General features: G+C 39.0%; 1 long non-coding RNA gene across 1 annotated transcript in view; it reads left to right on the forward strand.

The window, feature by feature from the left end:
- The first annotated feature begins 5630 nt into the window (after nt 1-5630).
- The window catches only part of LOC139083053 (uncharacterized), a 43689-nt gene continuing 33141 nt past the window's right edge, over nt 5631-16178 (forward strand). Inside the window, exon 1 of the long non-coding RNA XR_011539550.1 lies at nt 5631-5689. This is a non-coding gene — a long non-coding RNA (uncharacterized lncRNA). The remainder of the gene's footprint in view (nt 5690-16178) is intronic.

Below are 16178 nucleotides of genomic sequence, written 5' to 3' on the forward strand. Positions count from 1 at the left end.
ACTTTTTTTTAACCTTCCATTTTACACCTTTATAAACCGGAATGTCTGTAGCTGTTTTCCTACACCTATCCCACCATTGCACGTTGGATATATTGGGACAGATAACTTTAGTTTTACAAGTTCACATATGCTTCTCAGGAGCTGTAATTAACAGATTACACTGAGGAGCCTGATCTGCTCCTGGACCTGATTCAGATGATGAGAGTTTGAACTTTGAGCTTATGTTATAATGCAATGAGGGGCTGGCTGGCGATGCAGTGGTTAAGTTTGCACGTTCCCCTACAGCGGCCTGGGGTGCGCTGGTTCAGATCCCGGGTGTGGACATGGCACCGCTTGGCAAGCCATGCTGTGGTAGGCTTCTCACATATAAAGTAGAGGAAGATGGGCACGGATGTTACCTCAGGGCCAGTCTTCCTCAGCAAAACGAGGAGAATTGGTGGCAGATGTTAGCTCAGGGCTAATCTTCCTCAAAAAGAAAAAAAAAATAATAATGCAGTGAGACTCTTGGGAATCTTAGGAAGAAGAAAATGCATTTTGCATGTGGAAGCGATGTGAATCATTGGTGTCCAGAGGGTGGACTGAGTCAAATAGACTCTAAAGTGGCCCTCATGATTGAAAATTTCCTGGGGAAATTACCTCCTCTTGCAAGACCTGTGACTTGATTCTAAATAATAGAATATAGCAAAGGTGATGGGATGTCACTCTAACGATTAAGATATACTAGATTCTGACTTGCTAGCAGACTCTCTCTCTCTCCACTTGCTGTTTTTACACAAGTAAGCCTCCATGAATCCTTTAGCTGCAAGGAAGGGAATGCTTCCAATAACCACATGAGTGGGGTGGTGGATACTTCCCTAGTTGCAACTCCAGATGAGAGCTCAGCCTTGGCAGGGTCATTTTTTTTTTCTTTTTTCTTTTTTTTTTTTTTTTTGAGGAAGATTAGTGCTGAGCTAACATCTGCTGCCAATCCTCCTCTTTTTGCTGAGGAAGACTGGCCCTGAGCTAAGATCTGTGCCCATCTTCCTCTACTTTATATGTGGGATGCCTACCACAGCATGGCTTGCCAAGCAGTGCCATGTCCACACCTGGGATCCGAACTGGTGAACCCTGGGCCACCAAAGTGGAATGAGTACACTTAACCGCTGTGCCACCGGGTCAGCCCCAGCAGGGTCTTTGTATTGTGTAATTTGTTTCTCAGCAATAGATAACTAATACGTTAGCATAGGAGGCAAAAACCCCTGATAATCTCCACTTTCATCCTCAGTCTATAAAAGCAGTTAAAATACTAAGTTTTGAGGAGGAAACAATTATATTTTGTCTTATCAAGCTTTGTCAAAGCCTTCTCAAACATTTTATTAGTTTACTATTCAAAGAAGTAAAGAATTATTAAGGCCAGTTTTTCACTCAGATTAATCTTCTACTTTCTTCTCTAATATTGCCTTTCATATCTGCTGATATTCACCCCCAACACAAGCTGTGTCCAACTCTCCTGATCCATTTGAAGTGGTAGGCCCTTTATTACCATCAACTGCTTTTAGATTACTCCAGTGGCTCATTTTCATTTTGAAAAACCTTGTCTTACTTTATACATCTGCGGGAATTCCAGCATGTCCTTTGGTACTTTTTCAGTGAATTACAACCATCTTGAACACAACATAAAAATGAATATTAATCAGAATATTGTATGCATTTATTATCCAGTTTATCCTTGGTGAATAATTGTAAAGAGAGACTATGGAAAAATATCCTTCTGTCAATGTTCTCTACATTGATTTAGGACAGATGAGAGAAGCAACAAAGGATGCTAACAAAGCTATTTCTTTGGACATTCTGAACCCAGTAGGTTTAAAAAATTTTAATAGCAAAATAAATGACCAATAATGTGTACCATTCCCATGTTTCTTTCCTTTATCATCTCTGCTTGCTATTTTTTGGATATAATACTTTTCCCTGTTTTTATGTATGTCTGTGCCACTGTATATCTCCTTGATTAGTTTTTAAGTCAGTGAAAATTGTGCACTTTGGGATATAAGAATGAAATTTAGGAAGACTTTACATTAAAAATTATTGTAATCAATAATATTACACTATAGCTGATTTACTACTACACATCATCTTCATAAAATGTGCCTTAAAAAACTTCACTTTCAGCGAACTGGATTGATCAAATATTGTATTAACATTTTGCACAATTTTTCACCAAATGGTATATGTGGTTTTCTGAAACGGTAAGCAGACCTAATTAAGGTAATGAATGTAAACCCCCAGAGAAGATGATTGTAAGTCTACAGCTTGAGAACTCTGAAAGGTATCTCTTCCATTCTCTTATTTTGCAGATGAGGAATCTGAGATCCAGGCAACCGAATGGTTAAGGTTATGCGAGCTCCAGAGACATCAGATTGTAAATGACACCCGCACTGGGGGACACCATTCACATGATCTAAGTTTAACCACAATTAGTACAACCTTGTCAATTAACAGAACTCGTGGGACAAAAATCCTGATCTCTGAACTCCTGGGCTGGGGCTCTTCCAACTCTGCTGCACTAGCTTGCTCTACGTCTTCTTTGTTTGTTTTTTTTTTCCTAATTTTTTTAAATTTTATTTTTCATTTTTCTCCCCAAAGTCCCCCGGTACATAGTTGTATATTTTTTAGTTGTGGGTCCTTCTAGTTGTGGCATGTGGGATGCCACCTCAGCATGGCCCGGTAAGCAGTGCCATGTCTCAGCCCAGGATTTGAACTGGTGAAACCCTGGGCTGCCGAAGCAGAGCGTGCGAACTTAACCACGTGGCCATGGGGCTGGCCCTCTTCTTTGCTTGTTTTGATCCCCCTTTTTTTTTTAAACCTAAAGATTAACCGCTTTTTTCATCACTTTTATTTTTTCCAGGCAGTGTACCATGTTAGAGCTCTCATGTGGAATTCACGCAAAGAAACCAAAAGAGCCATTTATGTTCTGAACTATGGCGTCAGGCTAAATCCTTCTCACATTTGTACCTTAATATCAAGAGGGTCCATCACTAACTCTGTTATAGATGAAAAGAAGAAGTTAGATGAGAATAAAGATTGTGAAAAAGTAAATGTAATTTCCAAAAAGTTTTTGACATCATAAATCTTAAATTGATATGTATTCCTTCTTTTACCTAAAGTTTTAACTCTCATAAGAAATGCAATGTGAAAAGCTCTAAATTAATAATTATAAATTTGGGGCAAGAAATTTAGAAATCATTGCATCATGATAGCGTTAGCCTAACCAAGAACGAATTATAAAACAAAATAAGAAGACCTTGTGTCCATGAGTGATGTAAAGGCAGATCCCATAAGCTCTTAGAGTAATATACATTGACATACACTTTTTGAATTTTAATGACCTCTGAAGAAAGATATTTAAATCTTTGCATATTTTAAATATTTTTCAAAGAAACGTCTAAAAGAAACATTTATTTCTATACCTGTTATGTCAGTGTCACATTGATGGCATCCATTCATTAATTAAGCATGAGATAAGCTGAAAATAGTCCTACTTTTGCCACAAGCCCACTTTGCAGAATCTGAAGCTACCTTCTGGTATTATGGAAGAAGCAATCCCTTGACCAATCTGAAGTATGGATCCTCTTTGGCTTATGATGGGGTTATGTCCAATAAACCTGTCATAAGTTGAAAGTATTGTAAGTCGAAAATGCGTTCACCACACTTAACCTACTGAACCTCATAGCCTCCCTTAAACATGCTTAGAACACTTAGATTAGCCTACAGTTGGGCAGTCATCTAACAAAAAGCCTATTTTAAAGTGTTGACTTCATCTCATGTAATTTATTCAATACTGTACTGAACGTGAAAAACAGTGGTTGTGTGGGTACAGAATGGTTGTAAGTGTGTCGATTATTTACCTTCGTGGTTGCGTGGCTGACTGGGAGCTGCGGCTCACTGCCACTGCCCAGCATCCCGAGACAGTACCGTACTGCATCTCCCTAGCACAGGAAAAGATCAAAATTCAAACTACAGTTTCTACTGAATGCATATTGCTTTCACACCATCATAAAGTTGGAAAAAACATCGTTGGATCATCATAAGTACAGGACTGTCTGTAATCTTCTGGAATGCTTTTGAGCTCAACTGAAAAAACTTAGAAAGCTTAGACTTCTAGTCCTTCTGTTTCAGTCAGATCTATTGCCAGTAATCACACTCAAAGCTCTTTTCTGGAACATCCATACTGTTTTCCATAGTGGCTGCACCAATTGACATTGCCACCAACAATGCACAAGGGTTCCTTTTTCTCCACATCCTCAGCAATACTTGTTATCTCTTGTCTTTTTGATGATAGCCATTCTAACAGGTGTGAGGTGATACCTCATTGTGGTTTTGATATGCATTTCCCTGATGATTAGTGATGCTGAGTATTTTTTCATGTACCAGTTTGCTGCTTGAATACTGTCTTCTTTGAAAAAATTCAGGTTCTTCACCCATCTTTTTAAATTGGATTGTTTGGGTATTTATTGTTGTTAAGTTGTATAAGTTCCTTATATATTTTGGATATTAACGCCTTACCAGATATACGGTTTGCAAATATTTTCTCCCATTCTGTAGGTTGCCTTTTTGTCTTGTTGAGTATTTCTTTGGCTGTGCAGAAATTTTTTAGTTCGACATAGTCCAACTTGTTTATTTTGCTTTGTTTCTTGTGCTTTGGGTATCATATTTATGAAATTATTGGCAAAACCAATGTCAAAGAGCTTTTTCCCTAAGTTTTCTTCTAGGTGTTTTATGGTTTCAGATCTCAGTTAAGTCTTTATTGTGCGGAGCTGTCCTGTGCATTGAAGGATATTTAGCAGCATCCCTGGCCTTTACCCAGTAGATGCCAGTAGCATACTCTCTCTCAGTTGCAGGAACCAAAAGTGTCTCTAGACATTGCCAAGTGGTCCCCGGGGGCAAAATTACCCCAGTTGAGAATCGCTGCTTTATTCCCCTGTTTGGATTCATGTGAGGTTTTTGAAAAAGGCTATGAGTAAAAAGAGTCTTATCTTCTGTCGTTTAGGACTGCATACACAGTTAAGTTTTTTCAACCTTGTCAAACCCCAGATTTCTGGATACGGTATCCTTTTACATCTTACAAAGTGGCCGAGTCTTGTCTGATCTCATCTCTTTCTTGTAATAACTTGCCAAAAAGTAGCAAGGAGCTGCAGGTGCATAGTGACATTCTGGCTTTTTTCAGCTGCTTCCCCTAGAGCTGTAGGCACGATAGGCATATGATTTGCCTTCCAAATGATCACAGGAGACACTGCTACTAAAAGTTTTGCTGTGGCATAACGAGAGTTACCAGATTTTTAGCTTGCAAAGTCTGTATCCTTTATTCCTGGGATCACACTGCTAAGCCAATACCACATTTCTGTTATGGCAGCACTCCACTTCTGAGTATCAGTCTCTGTTATAAGTTTGAATGACAAGAAAAAATAAGCCCTTCAAAGATTAAGGGGAAGAAGAATTTTGGTAGAAGGAATAGCTAGTGGAAAGGTTCAAGGGTGGGTGCATATTGGTCTACTTGAGGAACAAAAAGAAAGCCAGTGTGGATGGAACTTAGTGGAAAAGGGGTGGAGCAACCTGAGATGAGGTCACAGAGGCAGACAGGGGCTGGGGTGTAGGACTTTCTGGCCAGTTTAAAAAGTATGGATTTGTTCTAGGAGCAATGTGAAGCCATGTGAGTATTTTAAGCAAAGAAGGGAAAGAAGTTGATCATTCTGGGTACCATGGGGGAAAAGAGTTGTAGGGAAACAAGAGCAAAAGCAAGGAGTCCTATAAAAAGAAGTTCAAGTGAGATGCGCTGGTTGCTTAGCTATGGACTGTAATTGAAGAGAGAGAGGAAAATGGATGGATGAGGGGTGTTTTAGAGATAAAGCTGGAGGGACTTCTTGATAAATTGAATATTGGGATGACGAAAAAAGAGGAATCAGGATAATTCCTGGATTTTGACTTAAGTAACTGAGGGAATAGTGGTTTAATTTATTTAGCTGAAAAGGACTCAGATAAAAACAAAAATTCAGGGGTTTTTTTTAGTCAAATTAAGTTTGACATGCCATTAGTCAACCCTGTGGTGATAGTAAGTGGCCAATTTGCTCTCTGATTCAAGATTTACTGGAAGACAGAAGGAATAAGAATTTTGACTTAAGACTTCATCAGCATTTGAGGCTATTGAAAGCCATGGTCCTGAATGAGGTTGTTAATGGAGAGTGGAGAAGAAAAGGGAGCTTAAGATAGGTCCTGGGGCTTACCAAAATTTAGAACTTGAGCAGAGTAAGAGGAACAAGCAAAGGAAACTGACAAGGGGCAGAGAGAGAGAGGTAGGAAGAAACTGAGAGATTGGGTGCCAAGGAGATGTAATGAGAGGTAAATCCTCTTCCTACTGCTGATTTTCAGTCCTCTTGCCAGTAGCAGTTTTGGGTATATACTTCCAGGAGGTATAAGCAGGTAGTTTATACAAGAGAATTCATATTCTTTAAAGATACTCCAACCCAGGGACTGGTCCATAGCTGAGTGGTTAAGTTTGCATGCTCCACTTTGGTGGCCCAGGGTTTTGCTGGTTTGGATCCTGGGCGCAGATCTAGCACTGCTCATCAGGGCATGCTGAGGAGGCGTCCCACATAGCAGAGCTAGAAGGAAACACAGCTAGAATATACAACTATGTACTGGGGGGCTTTGGGAAGAAGAAGAAAATTTAAAAAAAAAAGATACTCCAATGCAAATAGGAAGACACCATAGTATGAGTTTGCAACCTACTTATAACAGTATGTCTTGAAGATCTTTCCATAGTAATACAAACACATTGATGTCTTCTTTTCTATGACTTCATAGTATTTGAACCTTATCTTCAAAATCCAAGCAACCTCCCAATTTTCAGATGAGTTATATAAAAGGATGCTCTATTTACACACACACATGCACACACTAATAATAATAATAATTTAAAGAATAAGATGCCACCTGAACACAAAACACTCTAATTTGAATTAGTGAATACTTGGGGCTTCAGATTCGACCTTAACTTTGGGATTTAATAATTGCCAGAACTGAGGGTTATAGAAAACCAGCAACAATGTTCTCAACATCCAGAAGAGTGAAATGTGTAAAAACAAGAGAAAATGTTCCCTTGTGTAGGTTTCATGCACACAAAAGTAATGGAATTAAATGAATACCCTCTGACAATGCAGTGGAATGGAGAGTTATTAAAACCATCCAATCATAAAACCTGGCTGCTGGAATCCTGGTTCCAATTAAGTAAATAAAGCAGCTTATTCTGGTTTTATTGAGTCATAAGTAGAAAAACCCAACCTGTTGTTTTCTGAAGGAGATAGTGATTGTAGGTCTAAAAAGTTTCCTCTCTCCGTCTGTATTTCTGAACAGTTATGTTTCTTACTGCAATGAAGGAATGAGCCTGATAAAAGGACTAATCACTGGATGTTTACAATACCATCAAACTATTCAGATTCATTTGTTAGATTGCTTGTAATTGTGTGAAACAGCTTTTTGCACCATAGAAATAGACTTTGTACAATAATAGGTTTACAAATAGTCGCCATAAACAACCAGATGACTTAAAACAATAATGACTTTTGAGATGAAAATTTCTCACATTTTTGTTCACTCAGTGATCATTGCATTTAAGCATCATTAATGAAGCGTTAGCAACATACACCAATACGGTTGAGATGTCATCTTTTCTCTTTGATAAGTTAGTAAAATACGCCTGACTAATAATTGTTTCTTGGATGTTACAGTCTTCAAGAGTCCTAAAATGGCTGATTTCTACGACAAATAAGTACTCTAACAGATGAGAATTTAAGCTACTTAAAAAAAATTTTTGTTATAGCAAAATAGGCTTAATTAATTTTTTTCAATCTGTTGGTATAAACATGCATCGATACCAAGACCTGAGAACCTGGGATAGGAAGGAGACTCAGGCCTGGGGAGCCATATCAGGTCTGTGTTCTTTTAACCTAAAACACATTCCAAACTCATGCAAAGGCCACTCCCTGACTTGGGGTCTATACTTTCCCTGGAAGGGCTCTCATTCTGATCTGATGCACTGGCCTCCAGCTTTGGTTTCTCCTATTATTCTCCCTCCTTCTGGTCAAGCTTATGTGTGTTGTCAAGGTCATTACACTTAAAACATTTTTCTTTTTACCCGTTTTGCCTTTTTTCTGCTGGTAGAAATTTTTAAAGAGCAGAATCTGTGTGATTCTTTAGCACCAGGTGAGTCTCTGTCCACTGATCGTAAGGAAGAAGGTTCCTCTTGGGGTGTTCTTTTTTCTCTCTTAGAGTGCCACATGCCCAGGCTCTCCCCTCAAAGTAAGGTTAAGAGTTTCTTTTGTTTTGAGCAGTGAAAATTACTCTCAGAAACTGAGACTGTCTTTGTCGATATGTTGTTTTTTTGGCTAGGAGGATTTGGCCTTGAGCTAACATCCATTGCCAATCTTCCTCTTTTTGCTGGAGGAAGATTATCCCTGCGCTAACATATGTGCCACTCTTCCTCTATGTTGTATGTGGGACGCCTCCACATCATGGCTTGATGACTGGTGTGTGCGTCTGTTCTGGGGATCCGAACCAGTACATCCTGGGCCGCTGAAGCAGAGCCCTCTAACTTAACTACTACACCACCAGGCTGGCCCCTGCTGATAGTTTATTTAACACAGGTTCACTGTGGGAATTATAATAGTTTCACAAGCCAATAGCATACAGGGTAATGTCTCTTAGTAAGCCAATAAAGAAATAATGTATGCCAAACCAATGATAGATTAATCACACTATAGTTCCAGGCAAGGGGAGATGAAAGGAATGAAGTCCAAATTTAGTTGAGGTGTACCTTTTCTAGGAGTTGGTTCTGGGGAGAGACGGCTTTGCCAACTGAGAGCTGACGTCCTGCTGCTAGTGCAAAATAAGTCCCTTGCTGTCGAGCATGTTGCTAAGGAAGGAGGGTGCTGGCGTTGATGCGCAGGCTGATCTTCTTCATTGGGCCACTACACAGCTTCCACCACTGCTGGTAAAAGTCACCTTTACCACAGCAGGAGCTAATGCCCCAAAAGTCTTCAAAGAGCTACTTCGATAGCAAAGGGTAGCCTTGTCCAGACAGCACACGATCGAATATTCCTCACAAAGTTTCAGTATTCATTGTCTAAAAGTCTCCTTCTTGTGGTTGTTTCTTCATATGTTCTTACCCATAAGACCCCTCAGCAGCTGAGCTACTGAGTGCTTATTGACAGCCACAGATGGCCAATGACAATATCCCAAGGCAGCTTCTTTATATGAAAACAACTTTACTTATAAAAACAACTTCATTCTCAGATCAAAACAACCTCACTCTTAAAAACAATTTCATTTTTGTCATAAACAAGTTGACTTGCCATCATATCTGACGAATAATTATGAAGTAGACTCTGATAGACTTAAAACAAAAGAGTTTATTCGGTGTTTGTGAGGACTGCAGCCTGGGAAGCACAGATTCAAGTAGCACTTGAACTGTGTTCCGGCCGTTGAAGGGAAAAGGAAGGTTAATAGTCATGGCTAACAAAAGCAAAGAAAAAAAAGAGAGAATGAACGTCTTTTAACAAATTCCAGGCCCAAGGTAATCATCAGGGTGAGGGTCAGTTGAAACAAGCCATTAAACTTAGGAATGTGGAAGATGACTGTGACAGGAATGGAGTCTCTGTCCCGGTCATCTTACCTTCCTTGAGAAGACTTGCAGATGCATTTCAGGTGTTTAATGAGTTTAAGAGTTCATCTTCAAGGAGGAATTTGTTCCTCTCCTCTTCATGTCTGCCCAGCTCCATTTTAGTGCCTAGCATAAGAGACTTCATCTTTTTTTCAATTCCACATATCAAACTAATACATAGCATAATATTTTTTTCAGAATTTTCTCTGCCTTCTTCAGCCTCACTACACTGATTTCCCAAGAGAGTATATAGCATGTTGATTCCTGGCATTCTTTTCCCTTTGTTCCAAATTGTTCTGGTTTTAGATAATATTTCTCAAAATGTAAAGTTTGTTTTGGACCCCTTCCTATTGGCGGTGCTGATTATTTGTTATTTGCTATTTTTGTTGTTTTTTCATCTGGCTTGGGGGATGGGCTTCTTCAAGTCTGCACTAAACTACCGCTCACCAGGACACGAGGTCCCCAAGAGCAGTGATTTTGTTTTATAATCCACTCTTTCCCCAGTACCCAAGGGCAGGGACCTTGTTTTATAATCCACTCTCTACCTAGTACCAGACTATTTCTGAATAATGAACGACTCTTTCACAACACTTTTAGGGGCATAAAGCATGTGGCAGGTTGTATCAAGTGTCCTACAAGTCTCTGGAAGCTCGATTCAGTTGAGTGGTGTAGACCTACTAGACTGAAAGCCTCGGGGTATGGATGTTTCCTTTACAACCGACAGCTCCTCATCCAGGTGAACGGTCCTTCTTTCCAATCCATGGTCTCTCCCGCCCATCCAGCTCCCCGCAGAAACCTGCCTCTGGGCACCCTCAAACCTCAGCCAAGCACTGAGAATTGCAAGGAATGAAGTCCATTTTAGGCAATTGGTCTGTCTCAAATACTACATGCTAAATATTAAATATTTATATTTATATACAGTTCCTCTCCAGAAGATATAGGAAGGGTTTTTCCCCAATCATGTAATATTTTTTCTGAGCATGAACAATTATGTGTGCATTAACTAAACAAGGAGGCACACTATCTGCCTGCTGTGTGCCCGGCCTTGAGTACCAAGATACAATCATGACGAACATAATCCCTGCCCTCCGAGGGCTTATAGTCTAGTGAGAGAAGGAAGTAAATACAAATTATATACATCTGCAACCTGGTTTGTTGAATTCGGTGAAAAAATTTCAAATATAGTCGCGCACCACATGACATTTTGATGATCGATGGACCACATATCTGACGTGGTCCCATAAGATTAGTACCATATAGCCCAGGCGTGTAGTAGGCTATACCATCTAGGTTTGTGTAAGTACATATAAGATATTCACACAAGAACGTAATCACCAAACGACTCATTTCTCAGAATGTACCCCTGTTGTCAAGTGACGCGTGACTCTAGATATGTCCTGCAGGATTCAGTGATTATTGATGATAGAGACGAGAGTTCAGGGAAGTCTTTGCATTTTATTCCCCTACAGATTGGAGGAACAGATTGGTGATTGTTTTTAAAAAGCAAAATACTTTTGAAATTTTGCCTGAAATTCAAATGAAAATTTTGCATAAAATTTTTGGGCTTCAAAGAGAAAAAGCATAAATATTTGGCAACCTAAGTATCTATTGTGTGGTTAGGAATCTTTTAACATCCGCTTAGTATGCACTTAAAGTCAGAGATTCACATCAACTATTCAAATGCAAAACTCTCATTGAATTCAACAGCTGTCTCTTCTGCTTTTAGCTACTAGTTTATTTTCCCCTTGTTCTTTGAAAATGAATGCTGTATGGAAATTGCTAGCTATCCTTGTTAAAGTATAGGCATAAACGGTACAGTCTGGAATTGTCAAAATGCGTTTTACCTAAATAGCCGTTCCTCGGACGAAAGTTAATTATGATATTTCATTTACTAAACCAGGAAAACTTGCCACGTTTGTTTTAGCCCAATATCTTTTCAAGATTTTGTTTCCAATGTTTTGTCAAGATTTTTGCAATAGAAAATTAAAATACTGCTTTATTGTTTTTTAGAAAAGCCTTTTCCTATTTTATTTCCATTCCATTCCATTTTCCAGCAAGCTGCTAATCCCACATTCCATGAGCAACAAAGTACTGGTTCATCTTTAAACTAGAGGTCTTCTTTGTTCTCAGTAGCCTGCTTGGAAGCAGGCTCTGCACCCTGCTTTTTAGATGTATGGTCTGGAATCTAAGGGAATTAGAAAACAGACATGTAAAAGCATTACCTTCTCTTCACCTGCCTTCTTCTAGTACCACTAGAGAGAGATTGAAAGCATGTCCTGTTCGTATGTGGCAGCCCCTCAGTGCTTTCTCTGAGAGAGGAGGGGCATAAATCCGAGGTAATCTACAGGTTACCAGGACAAAGGTTCTGGGTCTACTTAAATCCTGTGAGGAGAGAAAGGTGCCTGGAATGCTACCTACACCTTGATGAGGTCCTGTAGATCTTTGCAGAAATGCAAACTTGCATAAGGCTGCCCTACACAGATTTCTTTCAGTCCCACATCAGGAAAAATGTGCAAGTATAACTAGCTCAAACCTCTGGTCCCCAGCACAGGATTCTGCATCCGACATTGGTACCAAGGGAATTGGTTCCTACCTCAATTTATCAAGTAATTATTGCATGCTTAGGATGTGCCAGGCACTACTTTAGTTGCAAGGAATAACATGGCAAGTAAAACCAGATGCAGTCCCTGCCCTCATGTAGCTTACAGTCTAGTAGAAGAGACCTTAAATCAAATAATTACATAAATAAATGTGCACTTACAGCCTAAGTGAGCACAGTGCTATGAGAGTGAGGAACAAAAGAATCCAATCTGGTTGCTGGGGCAGGCAAGCCTTCCGAGAGGAATGATATTTGTGCTGAATTAATTTGGCAAAGAGAGATTGTCGGGTAGAGGAAGAATGTTCTTGGGAGAGGGGAGAGCAAATGCAAAGGCACTGTGCTTAGAGGGAGCAGGATGATTTGAGAAACTAAAAGAAGATAGTGTGGTCAGAATGCAGAGGGCTGGTCAGGGCATGGTGTGATATGACCCTGGAGAGGCAGACAGGGGCCAGATCATACTGGGATCTTGTGGAATTGGGGGTTTTATTACAAAGAGAGTGGGAGGTCACTGAAAGGCTTTAAGCAAAGGGCTGGTATAGAGAAAGGAAGTTAGGGTGAGGTGACATACCCAAAAGTTTATAGATTCTTTGTGAGTTTAGCATTCTTAAATAGTCTAACCTTATTTTTACCTTTTTTTGTTTTGCTGAGGAAGGTTCACCCTGACCTAACGTCTGTGCCAATCTTCCGCTATTTTGTTTGTGGGTCACCACCACAACATGGCTGCCAACGAGTGATGTAGGTCACTGAAGTGGAACACACTCAGCTTAACCACTAGGCCACAGGGCCAGACTCTGTTTTTTACTTTTTAATATCATCCATACACAGCCAAACAAATTTTTATTTTCAAATAAATGATGATATTCTTTGAGTATATAAAAGTAAATAAAATTAAAAATTTTATTTTTAATAAATTCCCAAATGGAAGACCAAATGGTTAACACTACTAAAAGAACATAAAAATTTGTTTAATTATTTCTCTAATGAAAATTTCTACTCTACTATTTGCCTGGCTTAGCCTGAAATTTTACTCTTTTTGGGTTGACAAATTACATTCTTTTAGTGCCTACCCTATAATACACTATTTTTTTCATCTTTAAATTACTTTTGATTCTTAAGGAGTTCCCCAATCTCTTTCACATTCAGACGATCTAAAACCTTAGTGACTTTTTAAAATAAATTTTTATTTTACTTCCTCTCAGTCTTTATATGTCTAGATCAGTTTCTTTGAGGACATCACTCAACAAGTTCATTCATCCATACTTAGTAAAGTTATCAAAGAAATAGAATCCCATAGCCAAATATGTACTTGCTCATACTTCTCTGTCTTGGGTCTTATCTTCATTCACCCTTACTGCTTTGTGGCTTCAGGTCCAGCGAGACAGGCAGGTAATTATTATATCTGGAAGTGCTCCACATGTGGGGAGCTATATCAGTTAGAGTTTATTGGATGCCAGCAACAGACCAATAAAAAAATGAATTTATTAGAAGAATCTGCTCACCCAATTTCAGAAGGAATGGGAATCAGGCCCTCTCAGGATCTTGGTAGCGGTCTCATCAGAGCACTCTGGAGACATTTGGCTTCATGTATTTGAGAGATGAATATGTTACTGTATTGTGGCAATGCCCTCATATTAACATTAGAAATGTAATTTAAAGGACAAAAAAAAAATCCAAATAAAACAGAATCTAGCATACAGAAAAAACCTGTTACCCCTGATCTGGGAAGGTAACCTGGCAATGAGTATTAATTGTTAGGAAAACGGTCATGCCCTTTGATCCAGTAATCTTAACCTTATAGCAATAAAAAAAGTTTATGTTATCTATTAAGTTTACATTTTTGGTAAATTTTCAAAATGCATTTAACCTTGACTTTCATTTGGAGAATATCTTTGTAAATTATGATTTTATAGAACTCAAAACTTAATCAGGGGGCCGGCCCCATGGCCGAGTGGTTAAGTTTGTGCACTCTACTTTGGCAACCCAGGGTTTCGCTGGTTCACATCCTGGGTGCAACCTAGCACCACTCATCAAGCCATGCTGAGGCGGCGTCCCACATAGCAGAACTAGAAGGACCTACAACTAGAATATACAGCTGTGTACTGGGGGGCTTTGGGGAGAAGAAAGAAAAAAAAATTAATCAATATTTCAAAATATTTCTTGGGTAGCTTTGTGACTATGGGATTTAATACTCTCGATCAAATTGTGACTTCAAGCTGAAGTAATCCCTCCTGAGAGGCAGCATTCCTAAAGATGTGCAGAGTCTGAGGCAGTGACTGGTAGAGAACCTTAATGCACAGAAAGCTGGTGTAGACTCAGCCAGCTCCCTGAGCCTGAGACTCACAAACGCCTCTCTGCCTTGAGCTGAGTGCTTTTACCTTGGAATTTGAATCAAACTTGGCACCCAGTCTTATGAAGTAAAAGGTCAGCTATTTAATGAAATAGTTTTAATTAAATGGTAATCGCTCTTTGTATTATATAAAAAGAAATTAAGTAAGTTCCAAACTGGAAAACTGAATAACTAATTCTAATGAGGAAATCAGACTTAGGAACTCAGACAGCAAAATTCTTATTAATTACTTTCTGTAATGAAAATTTATTTTGTCCCATTTGCCTCTGCATTAAGTTTTGTAATGGACTGTATTTCCTATATTTATGCTAAGTTTTTAATTACAATAGGTATTGCTGAGCAATCTCACCCAGAATATGAAAAACAGAACAGGAACGCAGAAGCCATACGGCTACTGGAACTTGAGATGAACTGTATTGACAATTAAAACTTGTTTTTCAATATTCATTATCTTATAAACAAATTTTTAAGCCAGATATAATATTAATTCAAAATCAAAACTATTTTTCCTCCAAGACTGGCCATTTATATCTCAAAGCTGAAAATGTTTCTCATTTCTGTAGACAGGGTTACAGATGTTCATTCTTTTCTTTTTAAAGATTGGCACCTGGGCTAACAACTGTTGCCAATCTTCCTTTTTTTTTTTTTTAAGGATTGGCACCTGGGCTAACGAATGTTGACAATCTTTTCTTTTTTGTTTTCTGCTTTATCTCCCCAAACTAACCCTGTACACAGTTGTATATCTTAGTTGCCGGTCCTTCTAGCTGTGGGATGTGGGACGTCGCCTCAATGTGGCCTGACGAGCAGTGCCATGTCCGCGCCCAGGATCCGAACCCTGGGCCGCCGCAGCGGAGTGTGCAAACCTAACCACTCGGCCACGGAGCCGGCCCCGGGTGTTCATTATTATTTCATGGTTACTATGGGTTAATTTAAACGACAGGAGCCAGAATAACTTTGTGAAGGTTTGCACTAAAGCAAAATTAAAGACTGAGTAATGAGCAAATTTAATCTGCACATAAACAGATATGCTTAGCATTGCTTATATCTGGGTGAGCTGTTACTGGTTGCTTCAATTTATTCAACATTTATATATCAGCTGCTTCCATTTCTTTCTTGCTTTCAAGTTTTTAAAAAAATCTTTAAATCTGCCTGTTAGCCAAATTACTCTATTGAAAATGTCCTGAGACATCCAATGATTTTTTCTAATTGCCAGTGCCAATCATTTTTAATATATTTTAAACTGAAGTTTAACACTAAAAAATGCACAGATCATAACTGTACATCTCAATGAATTCTCTCTTCTAAAGGCAACTGCTATTCTTATCTTTATGGTTTAGGTTTGCTTGTTTTCAAACTTTATATAAATATAATCACACAGTTTGCTTGCTCTCTCTCTCTGGCTTCTTTTGCATCACACTGTATTTTTTTTTCTCCCCAAAGCCCCAGTATATAGATCTATATCCTAGTTGCGGGTCATCCTAGTTCTTCTATGTGGGATGCTGCCACAGCATGGCTTTGATGAGCAGTGCATGGGTCAG

The sequence above is a fragment of the Equus przewalskii genome, chromosome 4 (assembly GCF_037783145.1).
Source record: "Equus przewalskii isolate Varuska chromosome 4, EquPr2, whole genome shotgun sequence".
NCBI classification, from domain to species: domain Eukaryota; kingdom Metazoa; phylum Chordata; class Mammalia; order Perissodactyla; family Equidae; genus Equus; species Equus przewalskii.